Source organism: Eleutherodactylus coqui, chromosome 5 (assembly GCF_035609145.1).
Source record: "Eleutherodactylus coqui strain aEleCoq1 chromosome 5, aEleCoq1.hap1, whole genome shotgun sequence".
NCBI classification, from domain to species: Eukaryota; Metazoa; Chordata; class Amphibia; order Anura; family Eleutherodactylidae; genus Eleutherodactylus; species Eleutherodactylus coqui.
Window position 1 is genome coordinate 74518348 of NC_089841.1, and position 27817 is coordinate 74546164.

The window sequence follows — 27817 nt, forward strand, 5'->3', positions numbered from 1 at the left end:
CCAGAGAGGACTTGATTAAGCTCAATGAGAACCAGAGTGCTGAGAAGGGACCTCAGTAAATGTGTTGCTTACCCTTAAACTAGCTTAATACGAGCGTAAACGCAATTGCGCTGTCTTAGCGCAACCTTTTTCTGCACGTCGATGTAGTTTACTGTACTTTTTCTGCCTACAGGGCATGTTTTTTGCGCTCAGGTCACAAACAGACCGATTGAAATGACTAATTTGTTTAATGAGTTCCAGATGTGTTTTTTTTCCTGCACGATTACGCAGTGTTTCACGCATCTCCTTGCATATTGCGTACACCCCTCCTCCCCCATTGACTTCTATGGGGACCTTTAGTGCGAAAATACACAGGAAGATAAAGCATGTTCTATCTTTTTTTGCGTGTCTGAAATGCGCATGCAAAATACGTGCACTTGAACTAATAGGTTCTATTCACGGCGTATTGTGTGCACAAACTTTGCACACATACATCCGTGTGAAGCTGGCGTTAGTGTATAGTTAGGGTTCAAGAAGTGAGGCAGTGCCCTATGTGTGGGCCAGGCTGATTATCATTTTAGTAGCTGCAATCATTGGAAACTGGATAAAGCCATTTCTGCTGGACTGCCATTAGCATCTATGCAGTTTATTTGGCACTCGGCACCATAAAACACCTCTGAAGAGTCCAGGAAGCTGCTACCTTTGATGTTGAAATTACCCCAAAGTATCACTGCCTGACCACTAGAACCATTTATACGAGTGCAATAATGCAGGGCTTCTTTCTAACGTCCCTTTGGATGACTTGAGCTCCATGGGTTTTTAAGAACTTGCTAGATGAGTGTTAGTGGGGTTTAGGATTTTATGTTTTTTTTGACAAACATAACATTTCGGACCAGTTTCCTCCATGCTGCTATGTTATTTTATCTTACTGATATATCTACAAGGTATTGTCACTCTTCTTTAATGAAAATAGAAGCTCATGATGCTTTGTACCATAACTGTATTTGTTGCCTTTTTTTCCCAAAAGAAAACAAAATTTCACAGCGGCATGTTATTCGCATGTATCGGGCATCACAAAATAGGTGAAAAAAAATCTGAAAAACGTGTTGAAAAATAAGTCATTGGAGCCAAACGTAACCTTTCCCAACAGCATTGGCATGCATCCCACCTCAGAAGGGCTCTGCAGACATTCACCTAGCAACAGAAGCCTGTGCTACGGTAGTAACACTCTGCCCAGCAGAAGAAGAGTCCTGTTTCTTTTGGGTCCCCCTTCGTATGCCACTGTATACGACTTCCAGCACCGGATTATAGAAATATGGTTCCCTAGAAGAAAGTTGGAGAAATAAAGTTCCAAACTTTGGCGCCAAACACACACAAATTTGCAACTTCTTGATGCCAGAATTCTAGTGCATGCAGATTAGGAAATAACTCTCAAAGTTCACATGCATTCTCCGTGGCTAGAAGTTACTTGAAAATCTACAGGAAAATATTAACCCTTTGCAATCTAATTTTGGATTCAGGGTTTCCTAGGGAGCTTTCTCTTTCTGCCGCTATACAATGGCGCCATCTGCTGCTAAGGCCAGCACTGCGGCGTTGGACATACTGAAGAGGCCCCTGACAACAGAGTGGCCAGTAATATACAGTAAGAATACCCTGCCGGACGTCTTCCGACATCGGAACTGTACAGCCTTCAATCAGAATGTCTTCAGACGTCAGACAGTGGATTGGAAAGGGTTAAAATATCTATATACACAGCATTTATGGTGTTTTAGTTAAAATTTAGAAGTTTGTGGCATTCTTATTTAAAATAACCTGTCACGTTGAAAATGCAGTCAGTTCTGCATGCAGCATGTTACAGAGCAGGAGGAGCTGAGCAGATTGATATATAGTTTTGTGGGGAAGGATTCAGTGGAACTTGTATTTTATTCATTTATACCTCTGCTCATTTTGAGCTGAACAGTCCAATGGGCGGAGCTATCAGTGACCTACAGCTATGAGTGTACATATAGGGGTAGCTGTCAGCCACTGATAGGACCACCCATTGGACCTCTAAGCCGAGAATGAGCAGAGATGTAAATTCATAAAATACAAGTTATGCTTAGTCTTTACCAACAAAACTAGATATCAATTTGCTCAGTTCCTCCTGCTCTATAACATGCGGCCTGCAGTTTGAAAATCTTGTTTAAGGTCATAGTTTCCTTTAAAACACATCCTATTGAATAGATTGGGTTATTACAAATCATCTTCCCGATTTAAAACACTTGTAACTCACGTTTAATGACACTCAGATACATAAAGTTTTGTTTCACAATATCACAAATGTCTTCCACATCAGAGGGGTTCAGTGTGGCCTCCTTTGTCTCTGAACTCACATGGAGCCTGTAGCCTGGTTCCTGCCATGCATGTTGTAGCAGATCATGATTGACTGATGCAGTGGCTTCTGTGATGTGTTCTAGCAGACCATGCATGGTGGGTGGTAAGAGGGGCATGTAGAGTAACTTTAACACTCTGCCAGAGAAAAAAGCATAAGGCATAAAGTCCGGGGAACATGGAGGCTAAGAAAGAAGTTCACCATCATTCAGCCAATCCATCTGTTTGGTAGTCTCCTATTGAGCTCACTTCTGACTTCATTTTGAAAATGAGGGACTGCCACATCCTGTTGGAAGACGATACCTGGGATTGCCTGTTTCAGCTGTGGCAAAGGCCATATCTGTAGCGTGCAGGTACAAAATCCCCATGATTGTCTTCTCATTGAAAAAGAAGGGGCCGTACACTTTCCTACAGGTTATAGTGCAAAACACATCACCTTGGAGGAGTCGCACACATATACTCCACGTAGATCACAAAGAAACCTAAGGTAACCTCTAAGCAACTAAAGACCTTTTTCACATTAGCTAATGTTATTGTTCATGAGTACACCATTAGTAGGACACTGAACAACAATGGTGTGCATGATGAGATTGCAAGGAGAAAGCCGCTGTTCTCCAAAAAGAACATTGCTGCCCATCTGCAGCTTGCTAAAGATATCGTGGACCAGTCAGAAGGCTATTGGAACAATGTTTTGTGGAAAGATAGGACCAAAAAAGAGCTTTTTGGCTTAAGTCAGAAGCGTTATGTTTCAAGAAAGAAAAGCACTGCATTAAAGCAAAAAAACCTCATACCATCTGTGAAACCCAGAGTTAGTAGTATCGTGGTTTGGATCCGTTTTGCTGCATCTCGTCACGACGACTTTCCATCATTGATGGAACAATGATTTCTGAATTATACCTGCACATTCTAAAGAAAAATGGCAGGACATCTGTCCGTGAGCTGAATCTCAAGAGGACGTGGGTCATGCAGCAAGACAACGACCCAAAGCACACAAGTCGTTCTAGAATGGATAAAAAAAAGAATAAAGTTTTGGAATAGCCGAGTCAGAGTCCTGACCGTAATCCTATAGAAATGTTGTGGAAGAACCTGAAGCGAAGAGTTCATGGGAGGAAACCCTCCAACATAACAGAGTTGCAGCTGTTTTGTACGCAGGAATAGGCTAAAATTCCTCCAAGCCAACAATGACGAGAAATGTTTAGATGCAGTTATTGATGCATAAGAGGGTCACCCCAGATGCTAAAAGCAAAGGTTCACATACTTCTGCCACTCACAGACATGTTATATTGGATCATTTTTCTCAATAAATACATGACCAAGTCTAATATTTTTGACTCATTGGTTTGATTTGGTTCTATTTATCTACTTTATCTGATATAGGTTTTGGCCAAATCTAAGCAGAAATATGGAAAATTCTGAAGGGTTCACAAATTTCAAGCACCACTGTAGAATTTTCTCTTAGTTCTTCTGTGTGTAGAGAATACGATTTTTGCAGTTATTATATTTAGGGAGGATTCAGCTGTGAAACTGGCCAGCAATTATGCTGGAGTCAATATATCCTCCCGAGGTGACACAAATAAGTCTCGTTTCATTTAGTGCCATTACTATGATGAGAAGCCGTCCTATTATTGGCAGTAACACGTAGCGTATGGGAGCCGTCCACAGTCTGTACATCATCCACAGCTATGTGACAGCTCCATGTACCCTCCGCGGGTAGGAAGCAATCACTGCTCAGGATAACGCTGGAACGTTCAGCCCGGTCTGATTGTTCTTTACACAGTCATTAGCACTGTTTATAAAAGGAGATTATTCTGGTCATGTACTGCGCTGCTCCCACGCCAATAGTAATCCGCTGCTGATTGCCATTCTCACTCTAACTAGGTTCTACTGAGATAAAAAAAAAAGAAAAAGCATTTTTTTAATCAAAATGATCAAGATCTGCTATTCAGATTCATCTATTGTGCCAAGATTTGGATTATGTCACAGCGCATGCATGTTACTGAAGATACTCCGCAATACCAGACACAGCCACTGGCCAAAGAGAGGCGCTGTTTTTGGGAAACAAACAAAAGACAGCCCCTTTTCAGTTAACTTGATGGGTCCTTCATAGAGATACAGATTTTGTATGGAGTCTAAGGGCGGACATATCATACGTGTAACATGGTCAAGGGCTCAGTAAATAGGTTGGTGTCATGTCAGCTTCTTACTGTCTATTAGATGGGGACTGAGCTAACGAAAGTCATGGCTCACTATTACTTGCGGATTGTTCTAGAGACATGGGGGTGCTCTTTGATGAGCTGTTGCAGAGACTTTAATAAGACTTTAATTAGGATACTTTAAGGCATCATTCACACGACTGTGATTTTGGCGCGTATTACGCGTGCAATGCACGGCCACATGACACGCAATGAATGGAGTCAATGAAAGTGCGTGGACTTTGATTGATCCGTTCACATTAGCGCGTAAACACTGCATGTAGATACGCGGAAAAAAAAGATGGCAGCATGCTCTATTGCACCGTGTATCACGCAGCGAGAGCTCTATTCTTTTCTATGGGCAGCATATGCAACATTGTCCATACCCAATACATTGCATATGGGCAGCGATACATACACAACCCCGCTATGAGACAGGTAGCAGGGGCCCTCTGTTATCGGCGTCAGCCTAGACTCCATGACACTTTAATGGGTTTTTCTCATTAGAGACAACCCGTTTTACAATAAGGCCACCATGGCTGCTGCACAGAGACCATTCAGTTGAATGACCATCCACATAAGAGGGATGAAAAAGTTATCCTGGTGCAGTTGGATAAATACTAAGCAGGGTACTTGCTACAGATTATTTAGAGAGGTCACATATTAAAGAGGTTTTCCTTATTACGTTTTGGAGCATGGGGAGCTCAAAACTATATAAAAAAAATATACTCCACCGTTTCTGTAGTTCGGCGCTGCAGCATCTGACAGGTTACATCACCCAGCCAGCAAGCCTGGTGGCGCCCAGTAAACCTGTCATGTTGTCTTCTTATGTAGAAGCCCCAAGGCAAGTTTACTGGACGCCACAGATGACGTCCCTGCTTGTCTCCCATTGGCTGCAGTGGTCACATGGGTAAACCACTTGCGTGATCACTGCAGTCAAAGTAAAAAGAGATTGAAGTGGCAGCTACCAGTGACAGGGAGACAGCACACATCTCGTCATCCCCCCCACTGCAACTAATGTCAAAACACATCGTTAATGTTTAAAGGGGTTGTCCCACTTCTAGCAGTTTTACTGTAGGAAGTAGACATCGCCATACATTTCACAGTGGCCTGGGTTGGTACTGCAGGCTGGATCCTATTGAAGTGAATGGGTCTCAGCCTGCAGTACCAATGTAGGCTATATTATACAATGTGCAGAGATGTCTACTACCTACAACAAAACTGCTAGAAATGAGTTAATGCCTTTAATGGGAGCAATTCTTTAGTATTGATGATTAGTGAATAACTTCTGATGTTTATCGGCCATAGTTAATGTGTGTAAAGATATTCACACAGCCAACTTTTCTTAGCAATTTTCGGACTGAAGAAATCAGATAAAAATTGCTTGAAATAGAACACATCGATTTGAATGTGGTGCATCAAGGAAAAATGAATTGAACTTGCATCCGTTTATCCATGTATGAAGATGAACCTGAAAAAAAATAAGCCTATTCGGAAATGTAGAGCCAGTACATCTATACTAAAAACAGATGCAAACTGGATGGAAATCGTGCGTGGAAATTGTAAAGAAGCATGAAAATCACACACACAAAAAAAATCTTTTTTTTTTACGGTTTGCAATCACCTTTGTAAGTACAATTTTACACAACTGACGTATGTAACAACATTGTGAAGGTTGTTTCATTCCCAGCCAGGTGGCCCCTTAAAGGGTTATTATTACCAGTCAGTTTTTTCCCTCTGTCAGTTCCCTTCCCCAAACTATAATTTATCAATGCACCCACAGAGCGACGTTTACACCGTATGCCTGTGATGTCACTGGGTCTTCTGGCCCCATGTCGTCTTCATAGGGATTGTCCAGTTATTTAGTTTATTCTGCAACAGGACAACAACACCAAACATATAGACAATGTCATTAAAGGGGTTGTCCCGCGGCAGCAAGTGGGTCTATACACTTCTGTATGGCCATAATAATGCACTTTGTAATGTACATTGTGCATTAATTATGAGCCATACAGAAGTTATAAAAAGTTTTTTACTTACCTGCTCCGTTGCTAGCGTCCTCGTTCCCATGGAGCCGACTAATTTTGGCCCTCCGATGGCCAAATTAGCCGCACTTGCGCAGTCCGGGTCTTCTGCTGTTCTCTATGGGGCTCCGTGTAGCTCCGTGTAGCTCCGCCCCGTCACGTGCCGATTCCAGCCAATCAGGAGGCTGGAATCGGCAATGGACCGCACAGAAGAGCTGCGGTCCACGGAGGTAGAGGATCCCGGCGGCCATCTTCACCGGTAAGTATAGAAGTCACCGGAGCGCCGGGATTCAGGTAAGCGCTGTGCTGTTCTTTTTTTCAGTCCCTGCATCGGGGTTGTCTCGCGCCGAGCGGGATGGGGGGTTGAAAAAAAAAAAACCCGTTTCGGTGCGGGACAACCCCTTTAAGAACTATCTTCAGCGTACGGGCTCTTGTCCACGGGTCCAGATCTCCGCTGCGGGAGCCACCGCCGGGGAGCAGGGAAGAGCTGACGGCTTTGCGCGCTGAGCCTATCTGACAGATAAGCTCACCGCGGAGAATCGCGGCAATTAGCAGAATGCTGCAATTTAAATCCTGCAAGCGGAGAATTGCTATGATTCTCCGCTAGTGGACAGCGGGGCTGCGCTTTCCATAGTAAGTTTATGGAAAGTATTTACTGTGTTCCCCGTGGTCGGATTATCGTGGCGGGAAATGCAGTGAAAACTCGCCTGTGGACAGGAGGTCTAAAGAAAAACAAGGAGTCCTGAAAGAGATGATATAGCTCCACAGAACCCTGATCTCATCATCACTCAGTCTGCCTGGAATTACATGAAAAGACAGAAGGATTTGAGCAAGTCTACAGCCAGAGAGGATCTGTGGTTAGTTCTCCAAAATGTTCTCCAACAACCTCCCTGCCGAATTCCTTCAAAAACTGTGTGCAAGTGTACCTAGAAGAATTGTTGCTGTTTTGAAGACAAAGGGCGGTCACACCAAATACTGATTTCATTTACATTTCTCTTTTGTTCATTCACTTTGCATGTTATTAATTGACAAAAATAAACTATTAGCACTTCTATTTTTGAAATCATTCTTACTTTGCAGCATTTTTTCCCACACCTGCCTAAAACTTTTGCACAGTCTTGTATACATCCACCCCTGCCCCAAACAGGAAAGTAAAGAGTCCAGGGCCATGAAAGTCAGCAGACAAATAAGGACAAACCAGAAGTCAGGACCTAAATACAGAAACACGGGCCTAGAAACATCAGGACAGCGCTTGTCTATCCAGTATAAAAGACTGACACCAGTCGCGTAACTATAGAGGATGCAGGGGATGCGGTTGCACCTGGGCCCAGGAGCCTTAGGGGGCCCATAAGGTCTCTCTTCTCCATAAAAGGAGCCCAGTACTATGAATAAAGCATTATAGTTGGCGGCCCCCATTCCAGGTTTTGCATTGGGGCCCAGGAGTTTCAAGTTACGCCTCTGACTGACACATAGTCAGAAACTATGAGACGGAAATAAAAGAAATCTCTGTCTCACCCATTTACCCCTACGGTGCCCGGTGCCGTCCAGGTTCTGTCCTTCTATCTGCCCCTATTCAGCTTTCTGTGTTGAACTGCTACAATGTAGTAACCCTACTGTAACAAGGAGCACACAACTCTTACAACTTCAGCCTCATTCACACGGGTGCACGCGTTTCGGTCTGTGAAATACGCAGCATTTTTACTGGGTGTGTAAATGCGTTTTTGGTGAGCATTTGATGCATATGCATTTTTTTTTCGCCCGTGTTTCATGTGCATTCACCACATTTTTTTCACACATGCAAAACAAAAAATGCAAGAAAATCCAAGAGATGTTACTATTTTTTTAAACCATTCTATACCTGCCAACATACATAAAAACGTACAATCCTGCACTGAGCAGGGGGTTGTACCAGATGACCCTGGAGGTCCCTTCCTAATCTACCGTTCTATGACATTTCTACGCAATCCCATAGACTTTAATGGGCAATCTCGGTCCATGATAAAGACCAAAATAGGGCATGTTGGGATTTTTTTCTGCATGTTTCAATACCCCAATGTAAATCAATGGGGTTTATACTGTCCGTATAAAACACACTCATAATGTGGATCCAAAATACACCCATGTGAATGAGGCTTTGGAGAGAACGCATACAAACTCTGTGATGGCTGATTTCTCATTTTTGGTTGGAATTTACCTCTAAATGTGCCGCTTTACTAAAATTGCCTGATCAGCAGAATGAAGACTCGGCCCCTATAGGTGCGTACTGGATGCCCTTGTCTCTCGGGAGAGATAGGATTTCAGAAACAGTGCTGTAGGAGATTCATGGGAAACAGATATTTTCCACTACACAGATGAAAATTGTGGTTCAGTGCATTAATCTTGATGAAAATCTGCTGTTTTTAGGATTATGTTGTAACGGCTTTTGCACTGTGTTTGTGGTGTATATGCCTATCTCAGAGGAGAAAAGAACAGCTGAGGACGCATTGCTTATAGTAATAGACAACATTTCCTCATAAAAATGGCAACTAAGGTCACATTTACACAGCCAATAGCGAGCTGCGCCCAAGATTCTTAAACGCAACTTGCACAGAAATGCGCAGAACTTACGTGATTTTCTCACCAATGCAAACAAGCCCTTAGGCTTATAATATAAGTTAATATAAAACAAAAAAAAACACCAAACAGGGAAACAGCAAATATACACAGTGTGTGTCAGCGGCCTTAGACATCGTTCAAAGTTGTCAGCCTGGCCACTACGAATATTTGCAGGCCATACGCAGCCAGCAGTGGTTTTCTGCAAATTACAAAGTTAGCTAATAAGTTACAAAAAACTACACTAAAAAGTGATCTAAAAAAACTAAATGAAAATAAATAAATAAGAAGCATGAAGAAAGCAAAGGGTAGGGGACATGTTGTTGTTAGTGATGGAGGTGGTAGAGGATAGGCCAAGATTGCACTTCAAGTGGCTCCCACTAAAGCAACAGCTCTACATTCTGCAAGAAGCTAGGCAAGCCCACTGACATTCCTTAGAAGTGGTTCTGCCCATGTGTTACAGGTCATAGACTGTCTCTTCCTCCATTTCCCTCCCCGTTCATGCAGTAGCCTCTGAACACAGAAAAGCAGTTTTATGCACGCCTCTGCAATTGACAATCAGGCTGCAGGCTTTAGAGCTAGTGTCACATTTGTCGCTGACTGCTGACAAAATCATGGATGATACGGTACTGGGGCAGTCAGGACAGGCATATATGCTCGCTACTAAGAAGGCTTAGATGTAGGAGCAGATCAAACAAAGGGGTACCAGTCAGAGCAGGGCCCCCTGAATCTCTCCGACAGAACCTGCCTTGAAGCGGAGCACCCGTCCCATAAAGGATGACCCCACTACTTGCAAGAAGCCAGGTCCAGAGGAGAGGCAAGAATACAGCAACCAGGGACAAACAGTAACTGACAATAAATAAAAGACGAGAATACACAAAAGAAGCAGAAACATAGGGAACTAATTAGGTCCAGGTAAACTGAGGGTGCTTACTAGACTAGAAATATAACCAGAACTTCCTGCCAGGAAGAGCTGGATTATATATGGAAAGGGGAGAAGATGATTGGCTGTCAGAGCTGTCAATCAACACAGACACCACAGCTGTTGACATAATTAATGAACCAATTGCTTGGCTGACCGAGCTGTCAATCACCAGCCACTACCTCAGCTAACAGCAGCAGGGATTATTAATCTTAACTAGTCAGGACAGGAGATATTAACCCTAACTAGTCAGGATAGAACCAACTGCAGTAAAGGTGTGCTAGCAGTGAAGTGACAGCCAGCAGTGGGAAACAGATAGCAGAAGTTGAGCCGCCATCATCACCACTAACTTCACCGACGTTGACATCTACCCCATATTCCAGCATGTCCTGAATCAGCAGCCAGTGCCCCATCTTCCAGCTATGGAAATGTAAAAAAAATACCATCCCAACCATCCATGAGTACAGAGCCTGAATGCAAGAATTCCACAGCTGCTAGTAATCGAAATGCTACACTTCAGGCTAGTGGACACAGATGCCTTCTGAAACATGATGTTCTATGCTAACGCACAGTACCAGATGCCAAGCTGCCATTTCTTTGCCTAACAGCCATCCCTGCCTTGCACCACCATGTGATTCGGGGGTCGGCGGGGGTGAGCGGTGAGTTGCGGGAGTGAGCATGGGGGAGCGGGGAGAGAGAGAGATTTCCCCCCCCCGTTCCCCCCTGCTCTACCCCGCCACCCCCCAAATCTTTTCGGGCAAGCAGGCATGTACTTGAAAATGCCCATACTCGCTCGAGTAATTTCCCTTAACGAGTATGCTCGCTAATCTCTAAACAGTACCTTTTTTATTATCCTCAGTTCCACCACCCAACTCGTCCAGTCTTTCTCCACCTTCTGGACTCATAACCACAGCACCAAAGCCATTGATTGACGCTGGGAGCAGCTGACTTACTGCGCATGTGCTGCATTTCTTAGCTTCGCCCTGTCCCGCCTCTCCCATTGTAAACAGTGGCGAGGGGCAGAGAGGGGGCAGGAGCTCAGTGCACTGCTCCTGGCCCACCTCTTCCCCCTGAAGAAAGGGACACTGTATATTGGCCGGGCATGAAAACCCTGCCGATATATGGACGTGTGAATAAGCCATTAGCAGCACCATCTGAATACAGCATGTGTAATAGTATGTCATTTTATGTAAATAAGGAGGATGTATGTTATTTTGTAACATGCAAATGGGAACATGGAACAATACCTCTGCACCGATACTTATTAGAAGGCAGCATTCCTGCAAGTAAATGTTAGACTTTTTAAACAAGTCTTGTAACAATGATTGGGAATTGTAAGCCAAAGCCAGAAACCATACGCAGACAGCTGTTTCGGGGTGCTTACCCTTGATCAGCGTGCAGTAGGTAGCCTTATACGTCTAAGTGCTCTCCTTAAGGAGAAACAATAATCTTCTTGACTGACGTCTATAGGTCTCTCACTAGCCAGGCCAGAAACCTACTGTACATGAGGGGCAATCACCCTGAAACAGCTGTCTGTGTATGGTTTTCTGGCTTTGGCTTACAATTCCCAATCATTGTTACAAGACTTGTTTAAAAAGTCAAATATTGATTTTCAGGAATGCTGCCTTCCAATAGGTGGCACTGAAGAGGCATTGTTCTATTTTCCATTTGCATATTACCCAAAGGAGCATGCATGGCCTTATAAGTCTCCTCACACACCTTCTAGGTGCTCTACTTAAGGAGAAATGATATCCTTCCTGATTTTGTAATGTAACATACAATTTTGTGATACAAAATACAATAGTAGAAAAAAATGCCTTTGAGCGATACAGAATTTGGTGAAAAAGAAGGCGGATTTGTTAGATTTTTGTGTCCCATTACTGTTTGGTGGCACACGGTAATACTTAGAGTCACATCATTTTGGGACACAGAATTTTTGAAAACAGTTTTGTGAAGGCTGAGTTTAGTTTTTGCTTGTCATTCTAATGTCCATCAGATGCTGCATCCTGAATGCATCTGCCCCAGACATTCACACTGGTGCTAAGCAGTTCCTCCATTTCCCAGCATGTTATGGATGAATTCACATGACATAAAAGCAATCGGTGTTATTACACAGTATTACACAGTGTCCTCACAGCTTGCTGGTTACATAATGCACTCTGCATGAGTACAGCTCTCCATAGTGATGTGACCCAATGTGAGAACCTTCCACCCCCTGCTGGTAATTATCTCATCCTCCTCTGGCGTTCCTACCAACATTTTAGTGTTGCAATGGAATTGTTTTTAAATACCAATAATGTGACGTGCTGAGTAGTGATGAGCGATTAGTGGAATAATCAGTTTGTGTCGGTATCAGGACGATTTCACGAAAATCATTGTGAATCGGGAGGGCCGATTCTGACTCCCATTAAAGTCAATGGGATTAAAAATCAGGTTCACTAATTTGCCCTACAGAAGTTCCCAATGCAGCAAAAGCCCCTCAAATAGCATGGGAATACTGCCACACATCTGGGGAACTCTGTGCTCCTCACAAAAATTGGTCAAAATAGTGTTGATCAAAAGTTACAGCAGGTGTGTTGCTTGTTTTAAAAGCAATGTCATAAAATTTACAAAGAGAAATTCTGAAAGGTGAACACAACACTCAAGCACGGGCCGGTACTGGTACATTATGTCTCCACCAGAATTATGAGTGGAGATATGAGTTGGCCGGGTGGAGGTAGAGGGAACGCCCACAGCTTCTGATTGGCACGGGTGATACACACCCTTACCGAGGGTGGACGTGGCGGTGGCTCTTGCTCCATGCTTCCCCTCCAGCAAGGAACACATAGTAGTGGAAGTGGCGGCGGCTCCTGCTCCATGCAGCTAATCGGCAGAAAGCTACTGGAAGTGGCTTCAGCAGTACAGTAGCGGTCGCTACTGATCCTGCCATCCAGCTGATGGCCTGCTTACAAGCATCTCCGAAGTCTTCTACCAGCTGCTACTGCTACTGGCCACCAACCTCGTGGTAGGTCACCTCCTTTAAATGGCTCTGGCTGTCCCGCTGCAGCCCTGGCCACACAGCTCCTGGAAGCCGCTCCAGCAGTGGCGCTGCGGCAGGTCCTGTTTTTGGCAGCCCAGCTCCTGCAAGCAGCTCCAACTGGCTTTCAGGGAGGGAGGGAGCGCTGCGCCAGCAGCGGCTGCTGGAGGAGCCAATCCGGGGCGTTACCAAGACATTACCTGTCACTCCGTAATTCTGGTGGAGACATAATGCACCAGTACCGCACGGGCCTTCTCCAAGGGAGGAGGAGGAAACGCAGCAGAAGCAGGAGAACCACAGCAGCCCCACCACCACCAGCCACAGCACTTTGAGGGCTCAGTGTGGTCTTTGATATAAATCTATGCTCAGTCATATGTAAATGAAAATTGCCAGCGTGCTAACTAATTAGTGGGATCTGCCATGGGGGTGCAGTTACTGGGAGGCACGATATGTGAGTACAGAAGGCCAGAGAGTACAGCTTGTATATTTGTGAGTTGTCCCTGTTTGTCAATAAACATGATGCAGCTTCTTTCTCTGCTCGCTCCAACAGAACCCTATTTAAGTTCCCTGCTGGTATACAAGCTTTAACACCAGCAGCAATATATCCTCTGTAGAATATCTGTCCCTAACAACAGGCCTTGTGTTATATAGGCATATGAGCGTGCTGCAGCATCCCTGCCCTGTGCTCAACTGTAAAATGGCTGCTGGTTATACACTTATTGTCAAAAAAATCAAGCACCTAGAAGGTGTCGGAATCGAATGAAACTTTCTCTGTGTGATTGTAACGTTGATATAAGTGATTACAATATCAGGGCAAAAGGAGAATGTATTGCAGAAAACTGACCATTTAAGGGAAGCTTTAGTACCCTGTTTGGCTGCCTCTAGCCTGTATACAAGATGTGATACGGGGGGCATGGAGGCTCTAGTTCCCTTTTGTACCGCCTCTAGCTTGGATATAAAATGTGATACCAGCAGGCATGGAGGCTCTAGTACCCCCTTGGGCTGCTTCTATCTTGGATGCAAGATGTGATACTGGCAGGCATGGAGGCTCTAGTACCCTGTTGTACCGCCTCTAGCTTGAATGCAGGATGTGATACAGGGGGGCATGGAGGCTCTAGTACCTTGTTGGGCTTCCTCTAGCTTGGATGGAAGATGTGATGGGGGCAGGCATGGAGTATCTAGTACCGTTGTACCACCTCTAGCTTGGATGCAAGATGTGATACGTGTGGGCATGGAGGCTCTAGTATTTTGTTGGGCCACCTCTAGCTTGGATGCAAGATATGATAAAGGTAAGCGTGGAGGCTCTAGTACCCTGTTGTACCACCTCTAGCTTGGATGCAAGATGTGATATGGGTGGGTATTGAGGCTCTAGTATCCTGTTGAGCTGCCTCTAGCTTAGATGGAAGATCTGATATGGGCAGGCATGGAGGCTCTAGTACCCTGTTGTACCACCTCTAGTTTGGATGCAAGATCTAATACAGGGGTGGGCATGGAAGCATACAGGTTCTGTATGGTATCCAGCGGACATATCAGTCCACATTTGCTGTAACTGAACCTCTACATTGTGCAAACTCGCTGGCTGTGAAAGTTGGTATCCCGGATGGTCCCATACATGTTTTATTGACAATAAATCTGGCACATGGGCAGGCCACGGAAGTATGGCAATGTTGTAGGGGCATTCCTGTGACACCCTTGCTGTGAGCATAATCCTGCTAGAAAATGCCTCTTGGAAACTCTGCCATGAGAGGAACACATGTTGCTGCAGGATGTCCTGAACATATTGCTGAGCTGTCATTGTCCCTCATATCACTACTAGGGATGACTGACTGTTGTATGTAATGGCCCCCCCCCCAGACCATAACACCAGCGGGGGGCAGTGTGCCGCTCCACAGCAAAGGCAGGGTTGAGGTGCTCACGCATAGGTCTTCAGACACAAACAAGGGTATTGGCAGTGCTCAAACTGAGCAGTCCAGTTTCATCATTCACAACACAACTGCAAAAGGAGGTGATGGTGGTTGGGTGTCAAAAGCAGTGCAAGTAATACGTGCCGTGAGACCAAATGTTCTACAGCCAAGAGACTAGAAATGGTTCTGACAGACACAGGGGCCTGTAACTATGGTGCCATCTGTATTTGGATGGCAGATAACAAAATAGTTGAAGTTGCTCGTGTTTGTCAGAAGAACAGACGATCCTCTCTGCTGGTGGTCTGTCGAGGACATCCTATGCCCAGTCACCTTGTGTGCATGCCCTCACGCATCCACTGGTCCCAACACCTCCTAACAGTGTGGTCAGATCAGCCCCGGTAGCAGGCAATTTGTCAATACGACCATCCAGCTTCTCACATTCCCATAACGCACACCCTCTCAAACTCTGTTAACTGGATGAAATCTCTTCTCTGTGTCGTAGAGGTGTCTAGTGGTCAACAAGCTCTACACAAGCAGAAAAATAGGTCACTAAACACAAGGAGCCTCCGAGAGCCTTTTTATAGGCCAAGGGTGGAACCATTTTGTACTGACTATGGACGTGGAACCACTGTGTCAACCTATCGGGTAGGTGATGACCCAATCCAGCGCAGCTAACAGCTAACAGCTGACCCTGGCGTCAGAGGCAAGATGCCTGATGTCCAAAACCCCGTATGGAGATAAGCTAGGTAAAAGTCCCTTGCCCTGAGCTGGTAAAAGGGAGAGGGAAGACCCTGCCTATAAGCAGGGCTGGAGTCGTGAAAAAGGATGAACCTACGGTCTTCCTCTATGTGCTTACTGACCCTGACAGGACAGAAGATCTATAAAACAAAAGACATGGGGAAAGTACGGAAACAAAGAAGGAAAAGCTGACAAGGATAAACAGAGAAGCAGATTCACAAGAACGACAGACATCAGGATACATGGATGGATCTGAGCAATGGTCTAGGCATATTACGCTTCTTTGTACTGCTACGTAAATCGAGAAAGCAGATTGCCCAATACTTGGTGGCTGTGGTAGTCCCGTGCTTGTTGCTGGAGCAAAAGAATTTTCTGGATGCTCCGGTAGCTTTGGAGGAACTACAAGAGGTGGTGAAATCTATGCAAAACAATAAAGCATCAGGGGACGACAGTTTGCCTATGGAAATACATAAGCAATATGCGTTGCCGCCATCTATGCGCATGGATGTGATAACTATCCTTCCGGAAAATGGTAAAGGACCCCTTGATTCCTATGTAATACGCGCCGTGAGACCAAATGTCCTACAGCCAAGAGACTAGAACCTATCTCCTTGCTGAATGCGGATATTAAAATACTGGCGAAGGTACTGGCTGGTCGGCTGTCCAAGGTAATTTCGTTCTTTGTCCATCCTGACCACAGTGGCTTTATACCAGCATGTTCCACGGCAATAAATATCCGTGGGTTATACCTCAACCTGCAATTGCTGGCGGACAATATGGATAAGCGGATAGTATGTTCGTTGGACGCCGCTAAGGCATTCAACAATGTGGAATGGGCATTTATATGACGTGCAGGCTTGAGTCACGGTCAACGGAGAGGGTGCTCTGAGACCTTCTTTGTATAGAGGGACGCAACAGCGCTGTCCTCTCTCTGCTCCTTTTCATCTTAACAATCAAACCCTTGGCTGCTGTGTTGCGGACCCATCCAGGTGTAGTGGGATTTAAGAGGGGGGATAGGAAAGAGAAGGTTGCCCTCTATGCTTATGATCTCTTATTATTTTGGGGAGATGCTGAGGGATCTTTAGATACGGCGATGCAGTTGATCGGAGAGTTTGGGCAGTATTCGGGACTTACGATTAACTGCAGTGAGTTAGAAATATTGCCGGTAGATTAACCTGATTTGGTGATGGATGGAGGATGGACTACTATGCAATGTAAACTCACTATCAGATATTTGGAAGAGGAAGCATCGCGGAATGTCTTGGAGTACGGGAGGATGAACTTGGATTAACTGTTAGCTAAATTTAGACAAAAGCAAGAGGTCTGGTGTAAGCTCCCCCTGTCGATTATAGGAAGGGTCAATTTAATTAAAATAGTATGGATGCGGCAGCTGCTTTACCTGCTTCACAATTCGCCTCACTGGATAACACAACATTAGAGTTATTACCTTCTGAAAACGTATTTCAGTACCCCATATTTACTTGAGACTTTAGGAAGGGAGGCATTTAAACGTGGTGCTCAGGGTCTCCCAACTTTAGTTCTTATTCATAGGGTCTGGTTGAAGGCGAGAGAAATCATGGGGATCAAAAAACATACGCAATACACCCCTATTTGGGATAACCCTAGACTACCAGAACTGAGTAAGCTAGAGGATTTTCAAGGCGTCAAGCGATTGGTACAGATATTAGCAGATATGGATATAAAACTGTTCTTTCGAGCAGCTGCAGACTGATTATAACCTGCCACATATACAAATTTTCAGATATTTACAGCTCAGACATGCTTTCCTAGAGGAGGAGGTGATGGGAGAGCTGGTAATTAAACAGTTCCTTCCGGCAAAAATTGACAGAGAAGCCACAACCCCCTCGCTACGAAGAAGAAATGGGAGGCGGATATTGGTCCTATTGAGGACTCCTAATGGGAGGAGGTAATGCAGATGACCCCTAAAATTGTTACTTAGCGAGTCCTACTGGTTGTCACAGATTTTCCTATTACATAGAATGTATCGTACCCCAGCATTGCTCCATGGGATAGGTCTGAGAGATACGCCTCTGTGTAATAGGTGCAAGGTGCGTGCAGGAGATCTTATCCATATGTTCTGGCGGTGCCCCAAATTAACAAGATATTGGACCGAGGTGTGCAGCCTAATGAATGGAGCATACAGAGTCACTCTGGATTTGACCCCATTGGTGTGTATTTTAGGATATAGCAACGATTCAGCCATTGACGAGAGTGAGAGACTGGCTGTGGCTAGGCTCTTATATCTGGCGAGAAAATTAACAGCACAGCATTGGCTGGATGAGACACCTCCGGCGTTAAAGGAGTTCAAGAACAAAGTCAATCAAATCTTGTTACAGCAAAAAAGTATATACTGCAAGTGCAAGGCAATCCAGAAATATACTATATGACTTACATGGCTGCATGCCTACTGTCCTATTGGAATAGATCTGTTTAAGAGATACAGGGTGTCGCTATGCGGCCTTCTTATGGAGATGTGTGTGGTGAAGCTGCAGACATATATAAGGGTGGAGGAGGGTGGTTCTGAAATCAGGGTATGTGCGGAAGGGGCTGTTGGAATGAGATATGAGGGGGTTATGGGCTGTGTTGCCCACCATTACCGGGGTCGGTTCCTATGGTGGTTGCAGGGAGGAGGAAAAAGAAAAAAAGGACAGTGATGTGGCACTTGTGGATCTCCAGAGTAAGGTGGACTACTCTTACAACCAATATATGCAGCAAGTTTTGACGGTTGAGTTTTCCAAAAGAAACATTATATATATGCTGCGATTTGCCGCGATTCTCCGCGGTCAGCCTATCTATCAGATAAGGCTGACAGCGGAGATCCATCTGCCGACTCCCGCTCCCGGGCGGCAGAGATCCGCTGCAGGATACCGGGGCAGGCAGCCTTAGGCCCTCAGGTGGCAAGACCATTCATGTAATAACACCACAACTCTAATCATTTGCATATCTACCTGAAATCTTAAGGCCCATTTAGACTGATACACAACAACAGTTTGAGTGACAGTTTTGAGCAATCGTCTTTGCATAACTCCAAATAGCTAATTAGCTACTTAATAGTTAATGCAGGCGGAGCGAGATACTGCTGCGATTGCTCTGAGAACAAAGCAGCTGTTTTGTATATGCAAACAACTGCATTGTTCTTCAAGCTTTCAGCTGGTGTCCCGCTGAGAACTGCCAGCAGAATACCAGCTGAAAGAATACTATCGGTGCCGCCCGCTGAGAAAATCAGCATGCGGCGCTGATAACAGTCATCAGTGATTTCTAGCTTGCTAGAAGTCACCGATGAACGAATAGTGCACGAACAGTGCATGATGGCAGTGCGTTTAGACGCAACGGTTATCGCTCAAAAGATTACTTTTGAGCGAATTTTGAGCGATAATCATTGTGTCTAAATGGGCCTTAACTGTATTCCAAGTTTTGCATCAAAACGACAACTCCTAGGTGCTTGATCTTTTTTACATTGAATATATGGCTAGATCATGTGATGCAGATGTCCAATGAAACTGCTGCCCATATGCAAGATGGAGGAAAAATTTGGTGACATCATCAAGATGCCCTGGCTGCTGATTTGGCTGCATGCTAATCTCTACAACAAGTGTTATGGGAAATTATTATGGGAAAAATTGGTTCAGATTTATCTAATTCAATTTTTCCTAAAATTTTATTGCCCTGTTGATCAAAGCAAGCAGCACTAATGCTGAGGACTACTGTGTGCTCGACTAGTGAAAATTTTGTACTATTCATACTTAAATGGGTAATATCATCTCAGACTTTTATAGTATATCCACACTTGCCTTGAGTGTGGCACCCTGCACAGGCCCAGCATTAGCAACTGGCCAGATGCCGGGTCCCCTCCAATCTGTGACCAGAGATGGAGCACAGAAGAGCCTGGGCTGCTGGGTCAGGCATAATAGTTGGATCTCCCTGATTTTAATTTTAAGAGTATTAAATTAAAGGGGAAAAAAGCACATACTCACCTCCTGTATCGATCCCCGGCAACTTGAATGGGCATGCTGTCCCCTGCTCACTTCCACATTGTGCGGTCATGTGACAAACATGATCGCTATATGTGCGGGTTTTTTTTTTAATTACATGCATAGGACATCATTACTGAAAATGGGGCATTATGACTATAAGGGGCAAATGGGGGCACTGTTACTGAAAAGGGGGCATTATTCCTAAAAGAGGGCAAATAGAGATATTATTACTGAAAATGGGGCAAATGGGGGCCTTATTACTGTGAAGGGGCCATTATCACTAAAAGGGGGAAAATGAGGGCATTATTACTGTAGAGGAGGCATTAAGACTACAAGGGGAAAATGGGGGCATTGTTACTGTACAGGAGGCATTAAGACTACAAGGGGCAAATGGGGGCATTGTTACTGAAAATAATAGTAATAATCTTTTTTTATATGGCGCCAACATATTCCACAGCACTTACAAGACAGGGAGAACAGAAACAAAACCACGGTTACATGTAGTAATCAATTGATGGAAACAGTAGGGGTGCGGGTCCTGCTCAAACGGGCTTACATACTACAAATAATGGGGTGATACGGAAGGTAAAGAAGCTGGAGATGTGCACGGTATGGGGAGGTGGAGAATGAGGGATGCTATACACATAGACAATAGTCAGGCCATTTGTGGCTGAATCGGTATGACTGCAGGGGACAGTTGATTGCGACTAGCAGGAAATGCAGTCAGTAGGTCAGGGAGCATGTTATCAGGCGGACTAGAGAGAGGTTTGGTTTAGCAGATATGGGATGCCTCCCTGAAGAGGTGCGTTTTTAGAGCACAACTGAAGTTGTGTGTGTCAGGGATTGCCCGGATAGTTTGGGCTAAAGGGTGCATTATTTCTGAAAGGGGACATTATTAGTGAATGGAAACAAAAGGGGCAGTATTACTGAGTGGAGGGGACATTATTGCTTAGTGGGGCATTTTTACTGTGTGAAGGAGACTATTAGCAGCAATTACTGTGTAGGGGGCCTACAGGGGGCACAAAAATGGGGATAGTACTACTGTGTGGGGAACCACAGGTGGCATTATTACTAGCTTGGGTACTATAGAAGGGTAAATTGTGTAAAGTTGTAGATAATGTAGGAAGAGTAATGGAAAAACATGGGGGCTTAATCACATGAACAGATTATCTTTACTAGTCGCTTGTACTCCTTTCTCTTTCATGGTCCGACAGCAGTCCACAGGCAGAGAAGCTTTTTCCTGATACTTTCGTTCCATCTTCAATATATCCTGATGGAACCTCTCTCCATGTTCATTACTCAAGGCGCCGCAGTTCTCAGGAGAGAAGTCCAGGTGAGAATGTAGGAGATGGATTTTGAGTGACATGTTGCAACCTAATCGATGGTATTGTTTCCCAGAAGCCATGCACAACATCTTTAAATGCCTTCCATGCTGCTTTCCCAAGACCCTGAAGAACTTGGTCAAAGTTTTTATCTTTAAGAAGATTCTAAGAATTCTAAGATTTAAGCATTAGGGTATCTGATTTATATTTTATTCACCTATTTTACTATATATACTTTTGTTTCTTTAATGATTTCACTCATGTAACCTCGTGGATCTGAATAAAGGTACATATATTTAACTTACATGGGCTCCATGTCAGAGCCAAGAGCTAACTCAAAGCTTTCAATGTCATTTTCGTTTCTTCCATGATGAAATGATTAAGAAATACCTATTTTCAAGTCAGAAAGATTTTCACCATTGACCAGTGTATGGATAGAACGGTACTGGAATCACATATTTGGCCTGCAAAATACCTGTATAGAGCTGGAATCTACCGTTATAAGGCCATTGTATTCACTGCTGCACATTTACTGCCACATGTGCATTACACATTGCAAATGGGCCCACTAAGACTCTGTCGCCCAAGGGCATGCAGAAACCTGAAGCTGACCCTGGACAGATATGAGATATATAGATAGAGAGAGATCGGTTTTATAGCAAATTGCTTAAGATATGGGCAGCCAATAACCACAGTGCAATACCATAGTAAAACGCGTAAGTTTTTACACACAGTAATTGGCTGCATAGTACACTACTACGGCATGGAGCACCAGCGTTGCATGGTACAAAGACAAACAGATGGCATTGTGGCTGTCATTGACAGCACTGATTCTGTCATGTGGGCATCATAACTGGCATAAAGGACATTGAGGTGTTCTAGAGGACAATTTGTTATGTGATGAATATGGCGTATAATGGTGATATATCATTGGTGATACAGCCAGTGCCAGGCTGTTCCTTTGTATGACTTCGTACTAAGAGCCAAATAACAGAAAAACTGGACTTGCCATATGCTGCACCTGGACAGTACCAAACGGGCACCATTGACTATAATTAGGTTGTTCGGCTTGTGGCATGCTGACAGTTGAGTGTGCTGTACTATTTCACCTGGGATATCATGCTGGATCAGTGCTGAAGGTTCTGCATGGACCTCCGGTGAAGATGTGACCATGGCCTAAATGAAGCCAATTTGCAGTCCTATACCGTACATCACCCATGGTTAAAGGTGCAGATTACTATTCTCAGACAACTCTTCTAAAGCCATAACTAGTGATATCCCATAAATGTTCATCTTCTAGTATAGCTGATGGATGCCACACAACAAAAACAGGCCTAATTATTAAAAATAATCAGGAACACTGATACTGTTGTGTACATTGATATCAGCATGTAGGGGGTTAACAGCAGGGATCACTGCACTCATGATCCCCACTGTTGCAGCGGGAGGCCGACTATCAGTCACAGGATGGCCTGGGCTTACTTCTGACCCTGTGCCATCCATAGGACGTAAATTTACATTCTGTTGCGTTAAGTACCCCCCAGCCAGGACATAAACTTACATCCTGTAGTTTTAAGGGGTTAAGTATGTCTAAATATATTTCAATCCACCGACGTTGGATTTTGTGCGAGATGAAAACCCCCAGGATAAATTAACCCATTGAAAAGAATGGGTTAATACAATGCAAGAGTTCTGTGTGTCGCGCGTCGTGCACAGAAATCGCTGGATTTTCCTGCCTGTGTAAATAAGCTCTAGTAAACACGGACCCACATTTATCAATGTATTTTTGCGCCTTTTTTTCTGGAGTATTTCTAATCTGCTGGGGGATACATGTATTAACTATTTGCACCAGAAGTTATAGCCGTTTGCTCTGTGGTGGGTGTGACTCGCTACTTGGTCAAGATTTAGAGATATTTGTGACTTGCTGCAATCTTTCAAAATTTGGCGCAATCTCACTCCAGTAGCTTGGTGGCGTACCAAGTTAGTTCTGACTATTGGACATATTTAAAGATGCAACAAATTTATCAATACCATACAACATAAATTTGTCGCATTTTTGAGGGGAAAAGAGGAAAAACGCTTGTAGAAAAGTAGCATCAAAAATTCTCCTAATTTTAAAATCCCCCCCAAAATGACCAAAGACAACTAGAAAAATGTTTGCTGGTCCCTTATATACTGTAGTTGCACAACCTTATTCCCTCCACTAGGTGGCAACAAATACAAAATAAATGGAAACTAGTTACTACTAAACAAGAATTTGCTAGCGGACCAGGAATAGTGCCGCCAACCAGGATTTCTATAGAAGCTGACAGATACATACGGTGGAGTCATGTTAGATATAAATGAAATAAACCACCATGATGTGATAGTGGCTATCTGCAGCCCATTGTCAGATATGGCTGATCTTCAAACCACAAAGATGATACAATCTGGACCTCCTAATAAAGAAATGTTGTATGTCTTTTTTTTTTCAATCCCTGAACTTTAATTATATGTGTAGAAGAAAAAGCTGACTCCTACCAGTAGTCTAGCATTTTAGAATAGAGCTGAAATCATAATTCTGCAGGTTGTCATTGGAAATAGTCAACAAGCTTGGCGCTGCTGCCTTACAGTGCTGGTTCTAGGTTTGAATCTGACCTTGATGGGATTTTGGCCCTGGGCCCCCGCCGTTGCAAGGCAGCCATGCTATCCACTGAGCCGCTAGTACCACCACTGTTGTGAGAAGGACAAATTAGAGAACCTGATTTTAACTCCTATTGTTTTTAATGGAAGTCGGATCGGAAGTCCAGATTTACAATTCTTTTATTTCAATAATCGATCAACACTACTCCAAGACCTGATCAGACATTGAGCCAGCAGCAAATGCCGAGGGATTCCAGCTCTGAAGCCTACTGAATTGTAATTGTACCTCTGGACTATAATACAGACTGTAATTCAAGATGACATGACCCCATAACATGAGAACACGTTATTTTGCTAGATCGGCCTTTTACAGATGATTTTTGATTATTATATAAATATGGGAAAAGTTTTTAAAAACATTTTTATTACCTTTTAATTTTTTTCTAATAATTAATGAAACTTCTAAAACTTATCTTTACATTTTTTTTAGTCCCCGTAGGGGACTTGAACTTGTGATCGCTCATAGAGTATAATGCAATGCCATATTGCATCATACCATGGTCTGATAGGCAGTCTATAAAGCCATACCATAGGCCCCGGGCTGCCATGGCAGTTGAATAGCGCCTCAAGATCTCATTGCAGGGGGCCATTCAGTATCCACAAGTACTGATCAGGGCATTTAAATGCCACTGTCAATATTGACAATGGCACTTAAATATTAACAGCTGCCATCAGCATTCATGCTGATTGCGGTTGTTTTGGGCTGGTGTCCGCTGTCAAAGACAGCCAGTACCTGCTGTGTATGGAGCGGGATCAGCCACCAATCCAGCTCTATACACACCCCGCACCCCCCTGATGTAAATATACATCCTGGGGAGTGAAGGCGTTAATTATTTTGTGCCATGTATTCTAAAATAGCCTTGTCAAATAGAGCTACTGGTGTCCATCAGTAGTAGATGGGCAGGGATCTTTCAATTGTGGCCCCTGCCTATCAGTTGTTCATTGGTCTGTCATGCTTGTGCACTGAGATAATTTTTGCTGGAACCAGACAGCTCCGTTCTTACCACAGTGGCCAGGATCGGTATTGCAGGCAAAGTTCTGTTTCATTTAACTGTGAACTTAGCATGCAGTAACAAGCCTGGGCACTGTGGTATGAACAGAGCTGTCTGCTTCTTGCAAAAATCATCTTCGTACACAAGCTTACTGGCCTGACAAACACCTGATCAAAGGGGGTCCCGGGCAACAGACCCTTGCCAAATTACTACTGATGACCTATCCTAAGGATCAATAGTTTGCAGTTGGACAACCCTTTTAAGATTAGGATGTTAGATTTGCCATTTTCTATATGACATATTACAGAATAGAAGCTTGTAATATGTGGTTGCTTTACTAAAAGGCAAAAATCTGTCAAAGGGACCTGGTCAATACCCGAGGGACATAATGGTAATCGCAGTGTGGGACATAAGTGAGAGCTGAGGACATAATTGTCCGCCTTGGCTAATAATAGGCGTATCATTCTGCGCTATCTTACAGCTCTACATAGTTAATGACCTTCGAGGATATGAAGCGAACATGCAGGCTGTAAAAGTATCCAGCCGGCAAGTATCCACTGTCCTGAGTGTGCCAGCGCCAAGGACACCCGGCCGCCTGATATCAGTGTTCCTATAATTAGAGGCAGGGCTGGGAACGAGGCGGTAATGTTTCAGAGTAGTGACCAGGTGAATTAGCTGCCGTTATCCTTTGGCTTGGGCTTTATTCACATGAGCGGATTTATGTAGCTATTTAGCCACGTTTTCACGCGGGCCGAAAATCGCGACCATCTGAGGCATTGGATTCCAATACATTTGTTCACATGGCGATTTTGTATCGCGAACAAACGCTCGGTGGGGAAAAATAGCGCATACGCTGTGGATTTCGGCAAGTGCTTTTACACGCGGACGGATAAGATAGTTCTGGTTCTATCCTGCAGCTGGAATACGTTGGCGGCTCCCATAGACTCCTATGGGAGCTGGAAAAGTAGGGTGGGGGAAGCCGTTTAGCAGCGTCCAGTGCGGGGAAAAGCTTACAGGTGCCTCTATTTAGGCTTTTGAATATAAGTAGGAAAAAAAGGGGGGGGGGGGCACCGCGCTCCTTAAGGAAAATATCCTCCGGTATCCACAATCGATATAACAAACGTTTTATTCTGTACAACGCGTACCGCGCTTCGTCACTTGGACATCTGTAGTTCATTTTGAAGCTAACGTGGATAAGGGGTGTTAGTGGGTCCCTTTGCAGGGTCCTGCTAAACACCGGGTAAGTCCATTCATACATTTTTTTCTAGCCCCTCGGGCTATATCTATTGAAACTCCCTTGTGGGCGCTGTCCTGATATAGTTTTTTTAAAAAATTTTTATTATATATTGCTATTTAGGCTTTTGAAGTCATTCTGAGGATTTATGCCGAGCGAGGGATTTCTGGGCTGCGGTGTATTTTTTGCTAATACGCTGCACCCGGCCGTGTGAATGGACAAGAAAACGCTAATTAAGCTCGGGACTGGATCGCGTCATTTCTTCATTCGCGCGATTTAACGGCGCATGCAGGCACATACAACGCATAGGCTCATGTGAAGGAGCCCTTATGGTGAATATTCAGCTAATTTGCAGAAGTCATTGCTTAAATAGCAATTCCTCCATACAATGTTATTGTCCCCTGTAGCATATAAGAGCGGTGCAATAAAGTGATGGGGGATGCAGAAAGTGTCGTAAACGCGTCTCCACTCCACCACATCTGGACAAAAACTGTACGAGGAATCCTGTGGTATGTGGCATCATCCAGGACGGCTCTGTGCGCATATCGTATACTTCCAGCACCACAGAATGGGAAAACACTCCATGTATCCTACCACGGCTGATGTGTGTCGATTCTACACAGATGTAGCAGAGCCGAGTGAAAATGTACAGATGGGAAAGTGGCATCTTCTTCCCCCTTTCCCTGCTGGCAGGTTATGGGACTGTTGGAAAACCTCCCTGGTCATCATAAACTCTATATGAGGAGGACGAGGAGGGGGATGCAGCTGCAGTCAGTCTGCTACGTGAAATAGTGTGATTGGAGGGGCTGCTGATTGGCTCGGAGCACACATCACAGCTATTACATCACATTACACGGATGCGTGCACTTTGGCTAAACATGTCCAAGATGGGAGCGCTGCTGAGTACGTGGTGACCAGGATGACAGAAATAGTCAAGCTTTGCTGATCAACGCTGTTTCTGTACCTCCCATAGAAGTCAATAAGTGTTAGAGCTCTTTTAGATGAGACGAGTGATGTCATCATTCGCTCTCGTCTGCGCTGTTTATACATCGGTGGCCCATTCAAGCAAGAAGTTGTTCAGTCTTTCACATTCGCTGTATAAGTGACTGAACGAGCGCTATTTATGCCAAACTATAAATGAACGAGCCAACGGTGGGAAACATTGCATTACACTTGCGGGCACCTCGCACGCCATGCAATGCTTTGCCGGCCCATTGAAAACAATAGGCGATGCATTCCAAGAGAACGCCCAAAGAAAAGACCTGCCATGATGCAGGAAAAAAACCCATAAACGCTCATGTATATGACCCCTTTCAAAAGAATGGTGTTCATATACATGCAAGATTTGCGCGTCTCGCTACACACAAATCTCGTGCGATTTTCTCAGCTATGTGAAAGCCCGGACTGCTGACAGAGGTAGACCGCCATCAGGTCGCCTGGGGCTAATTTGCATATGGCACATGAGACTATTAAGGAGCGATATCTCAGGAATGGTAGCCCAATGGAAACTGGTAAAGGTATCTATGGACTCATCCTGACAGCACATGTAGCCGTGTAATCTGCTCGGATCACTAGAATTAGGTAACACACTTCCTTTTATGGGAAGAAGCTGCTGCGGATTGTTAAACCTGAGCAAGAATCAATAGTAGCATTTATATATATATGTTAATACTTGGTGGGCCTCCTTTGGCCTTATTGACACTAAATACTCTCTGTAGCATACTATCTACTAATGTCTCATACACTTCAGCTGGTATCTCCCTCCATTCATCCTGCAAACATCTGGCAAATTCTATCAAAGAAAATGGATGCTGTTCGGATTTCCTGAGCAAATGTTCCAACTCGTCTTAAAGAT

The 27817-nt window shown here is 44.3% G+C and overlaps 1 long non-coding RNA gene across 1 annotated transcript; it reads right to left on the reverse strand.

Annotated features, from left to right (window-relative positions):
* Positions 1-1005: 1005 nt before the first annotated feature.
* LOC136626904 (uncharacterized) lies at positions 1006-5360 on the reverse strand. The gene is made up of 3 exons (XR_010792711.1): positions 5276-5360; positions 2252-2487; positions 1006-1302 (listed from the first exon to the last, which is right to left on the reverse strand). It is a non-coding gene; the product is annotated as an uncharacterized lncRNA (long non-coding RNA).
* Between the last annotated feature and the right edge of the window lie 22457 nt (positions 5361-27817).